Genomic DNA, 16,233 nt, shown 5'->3' on the forward strand with positions numbered 1-16,233 from the left:
CACAGCATGGCCTGAATACAGGGACTTCCTCCTATCTTTCTCTCTTTCCCACCTCTCCCCTCTCCCTTCCCCTCTCTCCATCCCTCCTCTCACCTCTCCTCCCCCCACCTCTCCCTCTCCCTCCCTCCCCTCCTCCCTTCTCCTCCTTCTCCCTCCCCTCTCCCTTCTCCCTCTCCTCCCCTCTCCCTCTCTCCCCCTCTCTGTCCCCTCTCCCTCCCTCCTCCCTCTCCCCTCTCCTTCCCTCCCCCCTCCTCCCCTCTCTGTCCCCTCTCCTTCCCCTCCTCCCTCCTCCCTCTCTCCCTCCCTCTCCTCTCCCTCTCCTCCTCCTCCTCCCTCCCCTCTCCTCTCCTCTCCTCCCCTTCCTCCCTCCATCCCCCTCCCTCTCCTCCCCTTCCTCCTCCATCCCTCCCTCTCCTCTCCTCTCCCCTCTCTCTCCCCTCTCCTCTCCTCTCCTCTCCTCTCCTCTCCTCTCCTCTCCTCTCCTCTCTCCTCTTTCTCCCCATCCCTTCCTATACAGACAGCTGTCAGTTCTGTTAAGTTCCGTTATCAAGCTGTCTGTTAATGACATGGCACCAGGCCAGACACACAGATCACAGAGCCAAAGCCCAGCAGGGCTCCACCTAGTCCAGCCTCTCTGTGTGTGACCGGAGTCTAGCTGTGTGACACTCTCTCTTGCTGACCCCAGTGTCCTGTCTGTCTGTCTGTCTGTCTGTCTGTGGTCAGTGTCCAGATCTGTCTGTCTGTCTGTGGTCAGTGTCCAGACCTGTCTGTCTGTCTGTGGTCAGTGTCCAGGCCTGTCTGTCTGTCTGTCTGTCTGTGGTCAGTGTCCAGGCCTGTCTGTCTGTCTGTCTGTGGTCAGTGTCCAGGCCTGTCTGTCTGTCTGTCTGTCTGTGGTCAGTGTCCAGGCTGTCTGTCTGTCAGCTTCAAGACAAAGTGGTGTGGTAATACAGAGGGGATAGTAGCAACACTAAACACTACAGCTACCTTGTCTGTCATCTCCTCTCAAGTGTTTACATACACACACACACACAGAGAGAGAGAGGGCCTAAGCCCTAGTAAAAGTCTACGCATGTAAATACATCAGTCTTTGACGTTCTCATCTGATGACATAACTACTTTAATCAGAAACCATGGAAACAACTTGGTCATGGCAGTGCAGTCTGTATAAGGCAATTGATCTAAAATAGATGAGTAAAAGTGATAATGTCCCTGCGCCGTCCTTCCGGTTTCCCGCGGGGCACGGCAGTAGAGGGCGTCGGTATTATCGATAAGGACCATAATCGGTATTCCGTTATTCCATGTAAAAAACAGATCATCTCCCAGAAGCGACGCAGACAGAACTCAAGACATTCAACCATTCTATCCGTTTTCCACCCAGATGTACCGAGGAACAACATTTTCGAATTGAAACACTAAAATGATGCCAACACATTGTTGCGTCAATGGGCTAGAAGAGGAAGCCGTGTTGTGCTAAATAATAACATTACATAAACCCAACTGATATAGGGCAGCAGTCATAGTGAGTCCCAAATAAAGTTTGCAACATCCCAGCTGGTTATTGGGCGATATCTGTCTTGTTCGGCTTTTATCAAACCAACACATTCATGTTGATAGAACGCCTACTAACTGTGCATTACGATGTTACATAAAAACCCAAAACTACATACCTTACGAGATTCATTTAAAAATGTGTAAAAAGCAACAGTTGACGGAGAGACGTGGTGTGGCGACAACGTTATCTTCAGTGTTGTGTGTTTGAGCAGCGCTTGATTTGGGTTGATTCCAGCCGCAGCTCCTTCTGGCCTACAGCGGTGTGTTGCTACTAGCGATCTTAAAGAGATCTAAGCCCCACGGATGATGATGATGATGGTGGTGGTGATCACCGACTAGTGAGTATCCGGGATGCCGAGACGAGGTGCTGCAGCGACGAGATATGTCGCTAAATCAAGAGCTTGGTTAAACCCGGAAGTGCGAACGATGAAAACGGGTTTCCAGGGAAAACAGTCTTTCCTGCGTCCGGAAGAAAAGAAAAAAGAATCATGAAAACGTCACTTTTTTTTTTTTTTACGGATTAGGTAACGGTTCCATGTGGATCCAAGTCCATGATGTTGTTGTAAATCGCCAGAGATACTGGGTTGGAGAACAGTTGTTTCTCTTTCGCTTTATTTTCTAGACCCAAACGGTTACAGCAGCAAGTCAGAATTCCTGCTCAACATCTGTCGTGCGTTACAATCCCTACAATTTCAACGGAATTCCAGAATCGTTACATTCATTCAATTAAAATATATATATAATCTATAATGTAACCTACTATTCAACATAAAAACAGCTCCGGCAAACGCTTGAACCCAAAATCAATTTCCAAATACTTTTGGTAGTTTCTCCGTTGTTTTATTTGATCGAGGTTGTGCGTACTGAATGTGGCCGCTGGGTGGCGTGAGTCCTACACCTAAACAGAATGAGGGCTCTGAACGTTTGAGTGCTCTGAATGAGTTACGGTGATGAGCTTTTATGTAGACCGCGGTCTGGAAACTCGGGTGTCTTGACACATTTTCCTGATAACAGTTACTAGTTGACATCAGATCAGTCTATCAAAAACTTGGACACACGCACACAAACCATCTATGATAGTAAATCATTTATTTATTCAATGCATATTATGACCAGCATAAGCATTTAAAAACAGGTACTGCTGTTGCTTTTTTTTCATGATTATACCTGCTGTAGCATTCCACTTTGAGGCTTTATATTATAATAACTCAATAGCTACAGTTGCGCTCTAATATATTGGCACTCGATAATGGAGTTCAACGGAGCAGAAAGTTATTTCCGTTTTCTCTTTTTCAAAACTGGTTGAATGGCTTTTTTTTACCCAGTAGGCATCTGCAACTGACCACAGATATGATCCATTACACCGCAAACGAGAACCGTCTGCCTCCACCAAATTAAAATTAGAATTCTGAATAATTTCCTTACGACAAAAAAGACTGCAGTCAGAGTGCAGTCTAACTGCAGCTATCCTGCGTAATTACTGCGGTCAATATACCGCAGTAGGCTGCAAAGTTACTGCCTTTACTGCAGTTTCAAAACTGCAGTCTTCCTTTATAACGGTTTAAGTTCCAGGCCGTTTTTTTTTTTTTTTTTTTTTGAATAATTTTTTTATTTTCTTGGTCCTGTCTGTAAATCCAACAAATACCAAATGCTGTGAACACAAAAAAAACAAAATCAATTTCAACTACATTTTAAAAGCCAAAGTGAAACCAGGCAGTATATTAGAGCACAACTGTATGTCCAGGTACAACTAAAAGCAGTATAGAATCCCTGATGGAACAGAAGAACATCGCTCAACAAGCACTTCCTGGAAGGAGAAAAAAAATACAAAAAAAGTCTGCATCCCAAATGGCATCCTATTCCCTGGACTATAATAGTGCACTGCTTTTTGACCAGTGCCCTAATGGGTCCTGGTGGTAACGTAGTGCACTTTATATAAAGGAAGAGAAGGGTGTCATTTGGAAGGGAGATGTCATGTAACAGTCTAATCGGTTCCATCTGTCTTCTCACTGCAGTGTGCCGCACGCTTCAAAAAAAAAAAAAAGACAAATGAACTGGAGTAAGACGGTGACAAGACACTCCCCCTAGCTACGCCTGACGCCATCCAATCCTTCTAGAAAACAAGGAAGCGGAGTGAAACGAGCACACTTCAGAACAGGGAGAGGGTTGAGAAAACAGGCTTGAGCTGGTGGTCTTTGGTCCCGAGTCAGTAATATTCACAGATTGAGGCTACGCGTTATTCTAAAAAAAAGGCGACAGTTCGAGTGCTGCTTCAGTCAACTCCTGCTTTACGCGAGTCCACGTGGAGCACTGAACGCGGCTGCAGAGCCACGGGGTAGAGGACACGGACAGACAGGAGTTAGGCTTCGCAGCAGCAGACGGACAGACGGACAGAGAAGCAGAAAGGCAAAGAGGTGAGATGTCTTCATATCCCGGCTGGTCGGGTTGTCGACAGAGGGTCAATGCCCTAGTGTCAGACTATCTTGAGGTCCTTCTGGAAGATTCCAGACTCTGGAGAACAAGAAGAGGGAGAATATTTTTTAGAGCGTCTCTTCATGGCTTCACAGCACACAACTATTCCAGATGTCATGACCACGTTGATGAGGGTACAACAACAACTGAGTAACTTCTCAAACTTTGCTGTGTGTGTGTGTGGTGTGTGTGTGTGTGTGGTGTGGTGTGTGTGTGGGGTGTGGTGTGTGTGTGTGTGTGTGTGTGTGTGTGTGTGTGTGTGTGTGTGTGTGTGTGTGTGGTGTGGTGTGTGTGTGGTGGTGTAGGGTGTGGTGTGTGTGTGGTGGTGTGTGGTGGTGTGTGTGTGGTGTGTGTGAGTGTGAGTGTGGTGTGTGTGTGAGAGTGTGAGGTGGTGTGTGGTGGTGTGTGTGTGTGTGTGTGTGTGTGTGTGTGTGTGTGTGTGTGTGTGTGGTGTGGTGTGTGGTGTGGTGTGTGGTGTGGTGTGGTGTGTGTGTGTGTGTACCTTGACGTCCCATATGACCATTCCTCCGTCCATCCCAGTGGTACAAAACTTGGAACATTTACTCTTTCCCCTCCCTCTAGTGCAGAGATCTGACTGGAATAAAAAGAGACAGTTAACAGACACACAGTCATTAGGACCCAGAAATACGCTCCCCCACACACACACACACACACACACACAGTCCCCCACACACACACAGTCTCCCCCCACACACACACACAGTCATTAGGACCCAGAAATCACCCCCCCACACACACACACAGTCTCCCCCCACACACACACACAGTCCCCCCACACACACACACACACACAGTCATTAGGACCCAGAAATACGCTCCCCCACACACACACACACACACACATCCCCCCACACACACACACAGTCTCCCCCCCACACACAATCCCCCACACACAGTCATTAGGACCCAGAAATACGCTCCCCCACACACACACACAGTCTCCCCCCCACACACACACACAGTCTCCCCCAACACACACACACAGTCATTAGACCCAGGAAAATACGTCCCCCCACACACACACACAGTCTCCCCCCACACACACACACACAGTCCCCCCCCACACACACACACACAGTCATTAGGACCCAGAAATACGCTCCCCCCACCTGATGCTGTTCTTGTGCAGACTCTCCAGTCCCTGCTCGGTGGTCTCGGAGGACCGAACTCGGCGGTCCAGGTTCTGGAAGCGTTCCCTGGCGCTGATCCCTCTCTGAGACGTCTGCTTGGGAACGTCCAGCTTCCCTCCGTAGGTTACAGAGCCCTTCGCACCATCAAACACAAACAGCACTGGTAGCAGTCATGACCCTGGAGAGAGGAGAGAGACACACAGTGAGACAGCACACAGGGGAGACACAGTGAGACAGACACAGGAGAGAGACACACAGTGAGACAGACACAGGAGAGACACAGTGAGACAGACACAGGGGAGACACAGTGAGACAGACACAGGAGAGAGAGAAAGGAGAGAGACACAGTGAGACAGACACAGGAGAGACACATTGAGACAGACACAGGAGAGAGAGAAAGGAGAGAGACACAGTGAGACAGACACAGGAGAGACACAGTGAGACAGACACAGGAGAGAGACACACAGTGAGACAGACACAGGAGAGAGAGAGGAGAGACACAGTGAGACAGACACAGGAGACACACAGTGAAACAGATACAGGAGAGACACACACTGAGACAGACACAGGAGAGAGACAGTGAGACAGACACAGGAGAGAGACAGTGAGACAGACACAGGAGAGACACAGTGAGACAGACACAGGAGAGACACAGTGAGACAGACACAGGAGAGACACAGTGAGACAGACACAGGAGAGACACAGTGAGACAGACACAGGAGAGAGAGAAAGGAGAGAGACACAGTGAGACAGACACAGGAGAGAGACAGTGAGACAGACACAGGAGAGACACAGTGAGACAGACACAGGAGAGACACAGTGAGACAGACACAGGAGACACACAGTGAAACAGACACAGGAGAGACACAGTGAGACAGACACAGGAGAGAGACACAGTGAAAAAGACACAGGAGAGAGACACAGTGAAACAGACACAGGAGAGAGAGAGAGGGGAGGGTAAGAGTGTGCGTGTGTGTGTGTGTATGTGTGTGTGTGTGTGTGTGTATACTCACGGCAGCCACCAGGCTGTTTTCAGTGATAAAGCTGACACACAGCAGAGGAAGGGTCTCAGAGATCAGACTGCTGATACTAGAATACACAGAGAGAGATCAGACTGATACTAGAATACACAGAGAGAGATCAGACTGATACTAGAATACACACAGAGAGATCAGACTGATTCTAGAATATACACAGAGAGATCAGACTGATACTAGAATACACACAGATATCAGACTGATACTAGCATACACAGAGAGATCAGACTGATACTAGAATACACAAGAGAGAGAGATCAGACTGATATTCTCTTCTCGTGCTGGTATTATCTCTCTCTCTACGTGCTGGAATTATCTCTCTCTCTCTACGTGCTGGTATTCTCTCTCTCTCTACGTGCTGGATATTCTCTCTCTCTCTCTCCCTCTCTATGTGCTGTTATTCTCTCTCTCTACGCTGGTATTCTCTCTCTCTCTCTACGTGCTGGTATTCTCTCTCTCTCTCTCGTGCTGGTATTCTCTCTCTCTCTACGTGCTGGTATTTTTCTCTCTCTCTCCCTACGTGCTGGTATTCTCTCTCTCTCTACATGCTGGTATTCTCTCTCTCTCTCTCTACGTGCTGGTATTCTCTCTCTCTCTACATGCTGGTATTCTCTCTCTCTACGTGCTGGTATTCTCTCTCTCTCTCTCCCTCTCTATGTGCTGTTATTCTCTCTCTCTACATGCTGGTATTCTCTCTCTCTCTACGTGCTGATATTCGCTCTCTCGCTCTACGTGCTGGTATTCTCTCTCTCTCTACGTGCTGGTATTCGCTCTCTCTCTCTACGTGTTGGTATTCTCTCTCTCTCTCTACGTGCTGATATTCTCTCTCGCTCTACGTGCTGGTATTCTCTCTCTCTCTACGTGCTGAGCATTCGCTCTCTCTCTCTACTTGCTGGTATTCGCTCTCTCTCTACGTGCTGGTATTCTCTCTCTCTCTCTACATACTGGTATTCTCTTTCTCTACATGCTGGTATCCTCTCGCCTCTCTATGTGCTGGTATTCCGCTCTCTCTCTACACATGCTGATTCTCTCTCTCTCTCTCCTACAAGCTCGTATTCTCTCTCTCTACATGCTGGTATTCTCTCTCTCTCCTCTCTACATGCTGATATTCTCTCTCTCTCTCTCTACAGCTGGTATTCCTCTCTCTCTCTCTACACTCGTATCCTCTCTCTCTACATGCTGGTATTCTCTCTCTCTCTCTACATGCTGGTATTCTCTCTCTCTCTCCTACATGCTCGTATCCTCTCTCTCTACATGCTGGTATTCTCTCTCTCTCTCTACATGCTCGTATCCTCTCTCTCTACATGCTGGTATTCTCTCTCTCTCTCTACATGCTGGTATTCTCTCTCTCTCTCTCTACATGCTCGTATCCTCTCTCTCTACATGCTGGTATTCTCTCTCTCTCTCTACATTCTGGTATTCGCTCTCTCTCTCTACATGCTCGTATCCTCTCTCTACATGCTTGTATTCTCTCTCTTTCTCTCTCTACATGCTGGTATCCTCTCGCTCTCTCTATGTGCTGGTATTCGCTCTCTCTCTCTACATGCTGGTATTCTCTCTCTTTCTCTCTCTACATGCTGGTATTCTCTCTCTCTCTCTATGTGCTGGTATTCGCTCTCTCTCTCTACATGCTGGTATTCTCTCTCTCTCTCACGTGACCGGTATCCCTCTCTCTCTACATGCTGGTATTCGCTCTCTCTCTCTACATGCTGGTATTCGCTCTCTCTCTCTACATGCTGGTATTCTCTCTCTCTCTCACATGCTGGTATCGCTCTCTCTCTCACATGCTTGGTAAGCTTCTCCGCTCTCTCTCTACATGCTGGTATTACGCTCTCTCTCTCCTACATGCTGGTATTCGCTCTCTCTCTCTACAGTGCTGGTATTCGTCCTCTCTCTCTACATGCTGGTATTCTCTCTCCTCTCATACGTGCTGGTATCCTCTCTCTCTCTACATGCTGGTATTCGCTCCTCTCTCTCTCTACATGCTGGTATTCGCTCTCTCTCTCTCTACGTGCTGGTATCCTCTCTCTACTTACGTGCTGGTCTTGGCCTCCTCTGCGATCGCCACAGTAGAGTCATGTGATGTCCAGGCCAGGCGTCCCGCTGTGGGAGAAACAGACCCCGTGGAACCCATCCCCCTCCTGCCCCCTCCCCAGCCGCCCCTGAGGGTTCAGACTCAAACATAACCTCCCCAAAGGGCATCTTGGACCCCCACACTGTGGGGTCGGGCTTCTCCTCCACCTCCTTGATGTAGGCCGAGAACACCCTGGGGGGGAGAATTAAGGAGAGTGGAGGGATTCAAGGGATTTCACTTTTGAAGTATGGTTCCTGAATATCTCTCTCTCTCCTCTCTCTCTCTCTCTCTCTCTCTCTCTCTCTCTCTCTCTCTCTCTCTCTCTCTCTCTCTCTCTCTCTCTCTCTCTCTCTCTCTCTCTCTCTCTCTCTCTCTCTCTCTCTCTCTCTCTCTCTCTCTCTCTCTCTCTCTCTCTCTCTCTCTCTCTCTCTCTCTCTCTCTCTCTCTCTCTCTCTTTTTTTTTTTCTCTCTCTCTCTCTCTCTCTCTCTCTCTCTCTCTCTCTCTCTCTCTCTCTCTCTCTCTCTCTCTCCTCTCTATCTACCTACCTACCCTACCTACCTCTACCTACCTACCTACCTACCTACCTACCTACCTACCTGCATTTGAAGTCACAGGATCCAGCCGCCAGCAGCACGTTGTTGGGATGCCAGTCCAGACTGAGGATGGTGGAACGGATTGGCTTCTTGATGTGCTTACAGACCCACCTGCGAATAACAGGGTTGAAACGTGGTTGAGATGTGGTTAAAACGTGAAACGTTCTTGGGATATAGTCGAAATGTGGTTGAAGTGTGTCGGCCAGAGAACAGGGAACAAAGCTGTATGTAGGGAACAAAGCTGAAACCTGGTCAGGTTCTCTATAACAGATATAGTTAAACCTGTCCCTGCCCAGTCCTCACCAGTCGTTCTCCTGTTCTCTATAACAGATATAGTTAAACCTGTCCCTGTCCAGTCCTCACCAGTTATAGTCAAACCTGTCCCTGCCCAGTCCTCACCAGTCATTCTCCTGTTCTCTATAACAGATATAGTTAAACCCAGTCCTGTCCCTGCCCAGTCCTCACCAGTCATTCTCCTGTTCTCTATAACAGACATAAGTTAAACCCAGTCCTGTCCCTGCCCAGTCCTCACCAGTCATTCTCCTGTTCTCTATAACAGACATAGTTAAACCCAGTCCTGTCCCTGCCCAGTCCTCACCAGTCATTCTCCTGTTCTCTATAACAGATATAGTTTAACCCAGTCCTGTCCCTGCCCAGTCCTCACCAGTCATTCTCCTGTTCTCTATAACAGACATAGTTAAACCCAGTCCTGTCCCTGCCCAGTCCTCACCAGTCATTCTCCTGTTCTCTATAACAGACATAGTTAAACCCAGTCCTGTCCCTGCCCAGTCCTCACCAGTCATTCTCCTGTTCGAAGTAGCAGATGGAGATGAGCCGTGATCCGCTGCCCACAGCGAACTTGTTCTCCCGGGAGACCAGCTGAGAAGCGAGCAGCCGGTTGATACGGAGGATGACCAGGGTGGGTTTCCACGCCTCCCTTCAGAGACCAGACGACGCGTTGCGGTCCGTCCCACAGGTCACGATTACTGTCTGGAGCCCAGTCTATACCTGGAGAGATGGGGGGGATAAGGAGACATAATGAGTTACTGTCTGGAGCCCAGTCTATACCTGGAGAGATGGGGGGATAAGGGGGAGAACAGAGGCAGAAATAAAAGATATGTCTAAAACATGCCTCTAAACTGTGCGGTGTGTGTCTGTCTGTCTGTGTGTCTGTCTGTGTGTCTCACCTGTGACCTGTCCATTGTGCTCCTTCCAGTTCATGTATCTTGGTCCACTTGGTCCCATCCTTCTGAGTAGATGTGGACGTCGTGGTTGTTGGGACACAGAGCAATCTCTACAGGGAGAGATACAGCACTACATATCAGATCAAACCACCACAGAACTCACTATACAGGGAGAGATACAGCACTACATATCAGATCAACTCACCACAGAACTCACTATACAGGGAGAGATCGCACTACATATCAGATCAAATCACCACAGAACTCACTATACAGGGAGAGATACAGCACTACATATCAGATCAAATCACCACAGAACTCACTCTACAGGGAGAGATACAGCACTACATATCAGATCAAATCACCACAGAACTCACTATACAGGGAGAGATACAGCACTACATATCAGATCAAATCACCACAGAACTCACTACATATCAGATCAAATCACCACAGAACTCACTATACAGTTGATGTCGGGAAGTTTACATACACCCAATAATATCATAATAATAATAATAATAATATGCCATTTAGCAGACGCTTTATCAATTTTTATAAATGTTTACGTATGGGTGGTCCCGGGGATCGAACCCACTACCCTGGCGTTACAAGCGCCGTGCTCTACCAATTGAGCTACAGACGACCACCTCAGCCAAATACATTTTAAAAACTCAGTTTTCACAATTCCCTGACATTTAATCCTAGTAAAAATTCCCCGTCTTAGGTCAGTTAGGATCACCACTTTATTTTAAGAATGTGAAATGTCAGAATAATAGTAGAGAGAATGATTTATTTCAGCTTTTATTTCTTTCATCACATTCCCAGTGGGTCAGAAGTTTACATACAATAAATTAGTATTTGGTAGCATTGCCTTTAAATTGTTTAACTAGGGTCAAACATTTTGGGTAGCCTTCCACAAGCTTCCCACAATAAGTTGGGTGAATTTTGGCCCATTCCTCCTGACAGAGCTGGTGTAACGGAGTCAGGTTTGTAGGCCTCCCTTGCTCACACCACGCTTTCAGTTCTGCCCACAAATCTTCTATAGGATTGAGGTCAGGGCTTTGTGATGGGCACTCCAATACCTTGACTTTGTTGTCCTTAAGCCATTTTGCCACAATTTTGGAAGTATGCTTGGGGTCATTGTCCATTTGGAAGACCCATTTGCGACCAAGCTTGAACTTCCCTGACTGATGTCTTGAGATGTTGCTTCAATATATCCACATAATTTCCCTTCCTCATGATGCCATCTATTTTGTGAAGTGCACCAGTCCCTCCTGCAGCAAAGCACCCTCACAGCATGATGCTGCCACCACTGTGCTTCATGGTTGGGATGGTGTTCTTCGGCTTGCAAGCCTTCCCCTTTTTCCTCCAAACATAACGATGGTCATTATGGCCAAACAGCTCTATTTTTGTTTCATCAGACCAGAGGACATTTCTCCAAAAAGTACGATCTTTGTCCCCATGTGCAGTTGCAAACCGTAGTCTGGCTTTTTTATGGCGGTTTTGGAGCAGTGGCTTCTTCCTTGCTGAGCGGCCTTTCAGGTTATGTCGATATAGGACTCGTTTTACTGTGGATATTGATACTTTGTACCTGTTTCCTCCAGCATCTTCACAAGGTCATTTGCTGTGTTTCTGGGATTGATTTGCACCTTTCGCACCAAAAGTATGTTCATCTCTAGGAGACAGAACGCGTCTCCTTCCTGAGTGGTATGACGGCTGCGTGGTCCCATGGTGTTTATACTTGCGTACTATTGTTTGTACAGATGAACGTGGTACCTTCAGGCGTTTGGAAATTGCTCCCAAGGATGAACCAGACTTGTGAAGGTCTACAATTTTTTTCCTGAGGTCTTGGCTGATTTCTTTTGATTTTCCCATGATGTCAAGCAAAGAGGCACTGAGTTTGAAGGTAGGCCTTGAAATACATCCACAGGTACACCTCCAATTGACGCAAATGATGTCAATTAGCCTATCACGAAGCTTGTAAAGCCATGACATCATTTTCTGGGGAATTTTCCAAGCTGTTTAAAGGCACAGTCAACTTAGTGTATGTAAACTTCTGACCCACTGGAATTGTGATACAGTGAATTATAAGTGAAATAATCTGTCTGTAAACAATTGTTGGAAAACAAGTTTTAATGACTCCAAGTGGTTGAAAAACGTGTATGTAAACTTCCGACTTCAGCTGTATATCAGATCAATCTCTACAGAACTCAATGGGGTATTCGGAAACTATTCAGACCCCTTGACTTTTTCCACATTTTGTTACGTTACAGCCTTATTCTAAAATGGATAAAATTACTATTTTTCTGAACACTCATATCCCCTTACCCCCACCTCTCATCTCTCCACACATAATGACAAAGCGAAAACAGGTTTTTAGAATTTTGGGAAAATTTATAAAAAGAAAAACTGAAATACCTTATTTACATAATTATTCAGACCCTTTGCTATGAGACTCGAAATTGAGCTCAGGTGCATCCTATTTCCATTGATCGTCTTGAGATGTTTCTACAACTTGATTGGAGTCCACCTGTGAAGTAAATTAAATTGTTTGGACATGATTTGGAAAGGCACACGCCTGTCTATATAAAGGTCCACAGTTGACAGTGCATGTCAGAGCAAAAACCAAGCCGTGAGGTTGAAGGAATTGTCCGTAGAGCTCCGAGACAGAATTGTGTCGAGGCACAGATCTGGGGGAAGGGTACCAAAACATTTCTGCAGCATTGAAGGTCCCCAAGAACACAGTGGCCTCCATCATTCTTAAATTGAATAAGTTTGGAACCACCAAGACTCTTCCTAGAGCTGGCCACCAGGCCAAACTGAGCAATCGGGGGAGAAGGGCCTTGGTCAGGAGGTGACCAAGAACCCAATGGTCACTCTGACAGAGCTCAAGGGTTCCTCTGTGGAGATGGGAGAACCTTCCAGAAGGACAACCATCTCTGCAGCACTCCACCAATTAGGCCTTTATGGTAGAGTGACCAGACAAAAGCCACTCCTCAGTAAAAGGCACATGACAGCCCGCTTGAGTTCTGCCAAAAGGCACCTAAGGACTCTCAGACCATGAGAAACAAGATTCTCTGGTCTCAGTGAAACTAAGATTTAACTCTTTGGCCTGAATGCCAAGCGTCACGTCTGGAGGAAACCTGGCACCATCCCTACGGTAAAGCAAGGTGGAAGCATCATGCTGTGGGGATGTTTTTACAGCGGCAGGGACTGGGAGACTAGTCAGGATCAAGGGAAAGATGAACGGAGCAAAGTACAGAGAGATCCTTGATGAAAACCTGCTCCAGATCGCTCAGGACCTCAGACTGGGGCGAAGGTTCACCTTCCAACAGGACAACGACCCTAAGCACACAGCCAAGACAACGCAGGAGTGGCTTCGGGACAAGTCTCTGAATAACCTTGAGTGGCCTAGCCAGAGCCGGACTTGAACCCGATCGAACATCTCTGGAGAGAGACCTGAAAATAGCTGTGCAGTGACGCTCCCCAGCCAACCTGACAGAGCTTGAGAGGATCTGCAGAGAAGAATGGGAGAAACTCCCCAAATACAGGTGTGCCAAGCTTGAAGCGTCATACCCAAGAAGACTCTAGGCTGTAATCGCTGCCAAAGGTGCTTCAACAAAGTACTGAGTAAAGGGTCTGAATACTTATGTAAATGATATATTAAAAGTTTTTCCATTTGTAATACATTTGCAAACATTTCTAAAAAAACCTGTTTTTGCTTTGTCATTATGGGGTATTGTGTGTAGATTAATTAGGGTTTAAAAAAACAATTTAAGTCTTTTTAGAATAAGGCTGTAGCCTAACAAAATGAAAAGGGAAGGGGTCTAAAGTAGTTTCCGAATGCACTGTATATCAGATCAATCTCCACTATCTATCAGATCAATCTCTACAGAACTCACTATATATCAGAGGGCTGTTGGTTCGTGTGAGTGTGTATGAGTGAGTGTTTTCGTGTGAGTGAGTGTTTGCAACAGTATAGCGTGGGAAGCAAGGTCACACTCCTCTCACAGTATCTACATGTGTCTCTGTGTGTCTCTCAGTGTCTCTGTGTGTCTCTCAGTGTCTCTGTGTGTGTGTTTGTGTGTCTCTCAGTGTCTCTGTGTCTGTGTGTGTCTCTGTGTCTGTGTCTGTGTTCTCTGTGTGCGTCTCAGTCTCAGTGTCTCTCTCAGTGTCTGTGTGTGTCTCTCGTGTCAGAGTTGACACCGTCAGTTCACCTCCTGTTCCTGTTTGTATGACTCACACACACTGTGGTTGTATGTGTGTGTGTGCGCCTGTATGTGTGTGTGTCTCTCTGTGTGTGTGTGTTTGTGTGTGTGTGTGTCTCAGTGTGTGTGTGTGTGTGTGTGTGTCTCAGTGGTGTGTGTGTGTGTGTGTCTCAGTGGTGTTTGTGTGTGTCCGTGTGTGTGTGTGTGTGTCTCAGGTGTGTGTGTGTGTGTGTGTGTGGGTTCTCAGTGTGTGTGTGTGTGTGTCCAGTGTGTGTTTCAGGTGTGTGTGTGTGTCTCAGTGTGTGTGTGTGGTTGGTCTCAGTGTGTGTGTGTGTGTGTGTGTCTCAGTGTCTGTGTGTGTCTCTCGTGTCAGAGTTGAAACCGTCAGTTCACCTCCTGTTCCTGTTTGTATGACTCACACACACTGTGGTTGTATGTGTGTGTGTGTGTGTGTGTGTGTGTGTGTGTGTGTGCGCGCGCCTGTATGTGTGTTTGATCCAGACCACTTTGAGCAGAAACTGACTCAGATCGAAACAACCAAATATGGAGTTAAGTTTCCTGAGCTGTGTAGCACTAAGACTTCTCTCTCTGAGACCCAGTGTGTGAACACCACCCCTCTCACTTCAACAGGAAATACCTCCAGCCACATGGGAGCCAATCACAGCCCTCTGTCAGACTCACTCAACTTAAGCCCGTTTAATGTTTTAACTTCGATTCAATTTCAGTTAACTTGGTATGTGTCAGTAGGTTGTCTATCTGTAATGAATCTCAACTTCGGTAGAACTTCGGCTTTGTGAGTCTGTTCAACACCATCGGAGTTGGTTTCCACTAGTGATTCTACTTCTGTAGGAGGAAGTCCTATTGACCAATCAGACAGGGCGTCCTACTCACGGGTCCGGTCCTTGTTCCAGGCGTGGCAGCTGATTGGCTCGAGCAGGAAGCTGTGGTAAGCCATGGCCAATAAGGATTCTGCAGAACCAGAAAGTGAGACGAGCCAATGGACAGAGGCTTCTGTAGTTCCTGTTGAATCAGGAATCATATTTTTTGCACTAGACTGCAACATCACAGAGACCTAACAGTAAAACATGAATGTAGTAGAGGTCTTCAACTGGTCATAAAATCACCATCTAACTGAAAACTTCAGAGAGAGAGAGAGAGAGAGACTGACAGAGAGCGTCAAGAGATACAGACAGACGGTCAGGTCTAGGTTGTGTTAATCAGACTGAGGAACGCCCCAGTGGCATGGAAGGAACGATGCAGGTCAAAACACACACAGACACAGTATACAACATAACATCAACAGTAATACAGGAAATGGTCTGTTTATAGTTGTCTGTCACGGCTGCGTCTTCAATAAGGGCATGTCGTCTCCACAGAACAGTGTTTGTTTGAGTGTATTCAGGAAGCGGGTCAATACATCTGCACAGCTGGAACCAAGTCCCCTCTAGCGTGAGGATTCTCCCTACCATTTGAAAACTTCTCATCTTCAGTAACTGTTACTCTTTTAAGTTTGACTCTTGTTTTACATTGCAAAAAAAAAGGTTTCTGTCCGGTTGTCTCTGTAAAGTGTTTCTGTGTCTGTTTAGCAGTAGAACCAACCAGACATGTCTGGACACGTTACCAGTCTTGGCTGAGAGAACGGTCTACTTACTCTGAGATAGAGGGATGAATGGAGAGGACAGCTCGCGGACTCTGGCCAGTCGACGCGAACGCTACCGACAGAGGAGAGAGAGAGGGGAACAGACACTTCTGTAGAAGAGAGGAAGAGGAGGAGGTAGAAAAACTTGCTTCCGCAAAAAGAGGAAGAGAGGGAGGGGTGAGGCCAGGGTGGGCGGGCTGGGAGGAGGGGTGAGGCCAGGGTGGGCGGGCTGGGAAGGGAGAGAGGGAGGGGTGAGGCCAGGGTGGGCGGGCTGGGAAGGGAAGGGAGGGGAGGGGTGAGGTCGAGCGAAGAAAACACAA

At 47.3% G+C, this 16,233-nt stretch overlaps 1 pseudogene; it reads right to left on the minus strand.

Annotated features, from left to right (window-relative positions):
• Window positions 1-4,024: 4,024 nt before the first annotated feature.
• On the minus strand, window positions 4,025-16,011 carry LOC123487239 (annotated as a pseudogene).
• Window positions 16,012-16,233: the final 222 nt, after the last annotated feature.

Source organism: Coregonus clupeaformis, unplaced genomic scaffold (assembly GCF_020615455.1).
Source record: "Coregonus clupeaformis isolate EN_2021a unplaced genomic scaffold, ASM2061545v1 scaf1559, whole genome shotgun sequence".
Classification (NCBI taxonomy): domain Eukaryota; kingdom Metazoa; phylum Chordata; class Actinopteri; order Salmoniformes; family Salmonidae; genus Coregonus; species Coregonus clupeaformis.